Genomic DNA, 5,679 nt, shown 5'->3' on the forward strand with positions numbered 1-5,679 from the left:
TGGGGAGTGTGGTCCACGGGAAAACGCGCGGTACTCAGGGGTACAGGGAGTGCATCCAGTTCCACGGACACGACTCCAGGGACCCTGTGAACCTGGGATGATATCTCAAGGGTCAGGCACAGGCCCCGAGGGAGGCTTCGTGTGGGGGCCTGCCCTGGGCGTGCCCGGCCTCGCACCTTGGCCCGAAACCAGCCAGCCACGGAACTGACAAAAGCCATCTCCTGGGGGCCTCCCCTCTGTTCCTCCATCCGTAAGGGGGGTTCCCCTTACGGATGGAAGAACAGGGGGATCTTCGCAGTGGGGAGGACAGGACGGAGGGGTCTGCGTGTTTCCCACAACTTAGGCCAGTGACTCGCCCCCGGCCCCAGCGTTCGGAGGCCCGAGGAGGCAGAGGGCCGCTTATCGCGGGATGCAGGTGTCCCATGGGTGTCAAGGGACGGACTGGGCACTCTCCAGGAGAGAGAGGGTGCCCGGGCCCGAGACAGGCCCCGGGAAAGCACGAGGACTGGCCGCAGGGGCTGCTATTGACTCCCCTGGCTCCTGCCACGGGGCCTGGTCCTGCTCGCCTGGGCCCAGGTTGACCGCAGGTGAATGCCTTTTGCGGGCACCAAGAACTAGAGGCCGCTGATTCCTTCACGGAGAAGGGGGTTCGAGATCTGGGGGACTGAGGTCGAAGCAGTCACACTCCCTTCTTGGGTGGTTTAGCACAGACTTTAGAGCGTTAAAGCCGCCTGGTCCAAATCTGCAGCCTCGGGGCAGGGTAGGGTTCAAACCCAGGGATTGTAACTTTAGCCCTCACTTTTAAGCACTCACTATGTTGCCTCACAGTGGGAACTTCTATCAGAGCTACAGGGAACCACAGAGGCATAGAGGTTTTTATTTGAAATCTTAGGATGGTAATTCCAGTCCAACTTTTAGCACTCAATTTTGGCATATGACATTTTAAAGTACCTTTTGACACCTGTATTGGGCAATTAGACCATCTTCTACTTTGCTTTGATTGTTTATGTATAAATCCAGTGTCAAGTTTCCATACTCTACATTAATTTCCTATTGGTATATAACAGATAATCAAACGTGTGGCTTAAAACAACACAAATTTATTATCTTACAGTTCTGGAGGTCAGAAGTTCAAAATGGGCTGGTGTGAGTGCATTCCCTCTGGAGGGTCTAGGGGAGAATCCATATCCTTGTCTTTTCTATTTTCTAGAGGCTGGTTGTGATCCTTGGCCCGTGGTCCTTTACTCCATCTTCAATGCCAGCAGCATAGCGTCTTCAAATCTCTCCCCCACCCCTCTTCCCTTCTCTGGCTCTCTTGCTTCCCTCTTTCCCTTATAAAGACCCTTATGATTACATTTGGCCCATCCAGGTAATCCACCATCTACTGCATCTACTGCATAATCCAGCATCTTCTGCATCTCAAACTCCTTAACTCAATCACATTGCAAAGTCCCTTTTGCCATGTAAGGAAAAATCTTCACAGGGGATCAGGATGCAGATATCTTGGGGGGGCGGGTATCATTCTGCCTACTCTAAGCAGTTGTCTCTTCCTATATTATGGAAATTTTTACACAAGTATCTGGATTGGAGATTATCAGAAGCTCATTCACCAGATAATTAATAACTTGGCTTTGAGGGTGCCAAGAGCATTTTACCTTTTGGGGTCTAAGAAACATACTGCTAGAGCACATGTGTTAGAAACTTTAACTACTGTAACAACATAAAATGTTAAGTATTTAAAAATGTACCTGAGGTCGAGCATTCATAAGCATGAACTCCTGTTGGGTTTTCATGTTTTCATTCATAGATTTTGAAAATATAAACCCCATCTTGATCTAAAACATAAAAAAGCAAAGAGGCTTAAAACAATGTATTCTACACATATCCTCACATGCTCTGCTTTGGGCTCTCATGAGTTTATCAGAACATTAAAAAAAAGAACTTTGACCTGGCTTGGCTGTCATTTACTGACACCAGCTGATTGAACTAGATGATTTGCAGAACCTTCTGCTCTGTAAGTACATGGTTCCATGTTTCATGATTCTATTTCCACTATAAATCTTGAAGAACTGAATACTTAAAAACACACAAACAGAAAAAAAAATCTTTTTTTGAGAAATAGGGTGAATACCACCTATCCTTTTACTTTTTGTACAGATGGATGATAGAATCTTTTTTTCTGAGGAGGGATAATTCAGAAGATACATTGTGCACTTTAAGGACAGATTTCTCTGTGCTCCTTGCATTTGTGTTTTAAGAGTTTTAAGTATCTCAGGGTCACTATATCAATAGTCTTCCCGTTAGCCCTGCCCCTCACCTACATAACCCATATTTCCAGCCACCCACTGCTGATATCCTTTGGCTATCTTCCTCTATTTTCGCCTTTGTTTTCTTAAAGCTACTGCTGAAGTTCTCAAGGGGGTAAACATAAAGAATTAAGTATCCTGGGAAACACAATTTTTAAATGAATATATGGTGCTATCTTATTTATGTTACTTAAGAAGTTCTTAAGTGGGCTGTCAATTCTAGGACATCAGTACTCCAGTTTTTTGTTCTTAATCCAATTGGGCAGATACAAAAGACCTTCAGTTGTTGATTTTTACTTTCAGGATGCAAAATTCAAGGACATTACAACTTCTCTACCCTCCTCAACAATGTTACTGATTCTCTTTGGTGAGCTGTTGAGCAGGCTGGTAAACCTTGGGTCAGAGTGGCCAGTATTAATGCTTTTTATCCAGGATTCATGTGTTCTGTGGGAAGTCTTCGGAGCTCCTGTTTACCATATCCATATTCCTATCAGGAAATCTTGGCTAACTGGGGAGAAGAATGGAGGGAGAACATTTCATGCCAGGTGGAATGGGTATCCCTGCTAGTAAGGGCTTCAGGTGAGTGGGAACTGCAAGCCAGACTTCAGAGGCTCACTTGTATTCTGCCAAAGATGCACCCTGGAATTACAGGGACCTCCGATCCAGAGTCGGCTTTAATGTTGGGAACAGGAGGCCAGTCACTCACCAGGGAGAAGAGCCACTACCCTGAACAGGCCTGGGAGGTCATGAGGTTCCCTCCCCCTCAGCCACAACCCCAACTCCATTCTGTGCCCAGAATTGGAGGCCACCTGCTAAGATCTAGCATAAATTCTCTCCATTCTGCAAACTCTGACAGGCCCATGTCATTTGTCTCTAGCAGCATTTCTGAACTTGCCTGAAGGCAGAAGCAATGTATTATCTATCTCGGCAGTCTCATGGTATATCTTTCCAATAAAACTTTGCAGAAAGCAATGAGCAACACAAGAGAAAGGGTAGATCATGTCACTTGCCATTTCTTTTTTTTTTTTCTGTACATAGGAGTGGATAACTGACTTTTTACATATGTTGCAAACATTTATAAAGGAATCTAATCCCATGCCCTCTAATCTAATGCCCTCTAATCCCATTCCTATATACACACACAGTATGTCACAGACCTGTGTCTTACAGTGCTCCTATTTATTAAGGCACGGGACCTCCCCTGAAGTTCAGGGAGGGTCCTCATGTCAGCCATCTAGGGAAGAGAAACTGGAAAGTTAGGATTTATGTTTACATCTTTCTGGGCCTTGTTCTCTTGGGTCTAGACCGTGGTCCTCAGGGAATATCACACCTGAAAACGAGTGTACAACATCTTGTAAAGTATACCCTGGTGTTCAGTATTTTCAACCTTTATCACCCTAACAAAGCCATTTCCCAAAGTCTGGGAGCTTCTTTTAGGTGTTCAGAGTACTCTCAATCTCTCTCACACTCACAAAAATTATATTAGAAAAGTGATGACCATAGTTCATACCAATGCATGATCTATGTATAGGAAAGTTGTTAAGAGAGTAAATCCTAATAGTTCTCATCGCAAGGAAGAAAACTTTTTCCTTCTTTCTATTGTATCTATATGAGATGATGTTAGCTGAACCTGTGTAGTAATCATTTCACAATACATAAGTCAAAACCATCATTCTGTATCCTTAAACTTATACAGTGATGTATGCCAATTATCTGTCAATAAAACTGGGGCAAGGGGAGGAAATAAGCAAGAGTGATCTTGCAATAGGGATAACTTTTATAAGGTAAGTTACCTAAATTGTATAAGGTAAGTCTTTCAAAAGTTCCAACACTTTTATCATTGATGACAAATCTCTTGATACTTAAAACTTAAGACACCAGTGTCTCAGAGGGCTGAGAATATTGATCTGAGTTCCTTCTCCTGTACTTTTCCTTTGATTACTCCTGAGACCTTAAAAAAGGATTTCAGTGTTAAAGCTGTGCTATAGATTACAATGGGAAGGGGTATTTCTGTCTGAGGAGTGTTGGGGCTGCAATTTCCAGGCACCCCTGGGAACCTGGTTTGATGAAACTTGTAAAAGAAACCAAAAAAACAAAACGGCAATCCCATAACCACAACCTCTGTCATCCAAATTTCTGCGCTGACTCACTTCCTGATCAAATTACACATTACCTACATTTATGACTATTTGCATAATTACAATCATTTTCAATAAGTCTTTGCGTTCCATTCATATTAGCCCACTTCCCCTGCAAATTCCAGCCCGGAACCCACAGCTTCCGCCGGGAGGTTTCCCCTAATTTAACTCCACCCGCCTTTTCTGGACCTAATTACTGTATCTTGGGTATTTCCTAAATGGTATGCTGATTTCCGTTGATAATGCTCTATACTCCCCGACTGGATTGCAATCTTACGGGAAAGGCCAGGAGTTCTTGCGACTGCAATGGACTCCAAAACGAGGTTGTCGATACTCCTCAGCTCTAGGGGCAGGGGACGAGGCAAGGGCTGGTGCTCTTGAGTATTGCGCGCGCAATGCGGGCCTGCAATCCTCCGCCCTCAAGCTTAGCGCTGGACACCGCGAACCCGTGGATCCGAGCTCTCCACCAACCTGTGGCCTCCCGGTCCCACACGGCTGGCCTTTGTTCACTTGGCAGGCGGGGGGAGAGGCTCGAGGACTCGGAGATCGCCGCAGAGGCCTTCAGGCTCCGAGTCCCCGCAACTGCGGCGGAAACCCGGCCTCGCCTAGCGGATTGGCTTGCCAAGACAGGCCCTCAACCAATCAGCGCAGCTCTTAGCTTCCTTAAGTGTCCCGCTGCTGTCTTAGGCTATTTGTGTTCTACACCCCGCCCCTAGAACTGGCAGCTCAGAGAGGAGAGAGGCAAACTACCTCGGCTGGAGCCACACCAGTCTGCAAACCTGAAGGTCACCGGTTCGATTCTAGTTAGGGCACCTGGCTGGGGCTCCGTTGGAGCACTGGAGCATCGAAGTATATCAAAAGGTTGCCGGTTCGATTCCCGGTCCAATTCGCGATCCGGGCACCTAGGTTGTGGTTCAGTCTCCCTTTGAGAGGGGAGAGCATATGTTTCTCTCTTACATTGATGTTTCTGTCTCTCTCCCCCTCCCTTCCTTGCCTTCCCTTCCCCTTTCTAGTATCAATACTGGGCTAGGGAGGAAATCCTGATCTACTGAAGGTAGTGCATAGGGCAAGGCAAACATAAGTGAACGAAGTAGGATGCTTTGATTACAATTTTTTGCTTAGTAACAAGTTGTAAAGGCAGGGACTGTTGTAGCTCTGCATTCAAAATGTTAACTGGTTATATCTTCCCTTCCCTTCCCTTCCCTTCCCTTCCCTTCCCTTCCTTCCCTGTTACT

General features: G+C 45.9%; 1 long non-coding RNA gene across 1 annotated transcript; it reads right to left on the reverse strand.

The window, feature by feature from the left end:
• Nucleotides 1–1,080: 1,080 nt before the first annotated feature.
• On the reverse strand, nt 1,081–5,021 carry LOC139440927 (uncharacterized). Its single transcript, XR_011651244.1, has 2 exons — nt 4,916–5,021; nt 1,081–1,835 (listed from the first exon to the last, which is right to left on the reverse strand). It is a non-coding gene; the product is annotated as an uncharacterized lncRNA (long non-coding RNA).
• Between the last annotated feature and the right edge of the window lie 658 nt (nt 5,022–5,679).

Source organism: Desmodus rotundus, chromosome 1, assembly GCF_022682495.2.
Source record: "Desmodus rotundus isolate HL8 chromosome 1, HLdesRot8A.1, whole genome shotgun sequence".
NCBI classification, from domain to species: domain Eukaryota; kingdom Metazoa; phylum Chordata; class Mammalia; order Chiroptera; family Phyllostomidae; genus Desmodus; species Desmodus rotundus.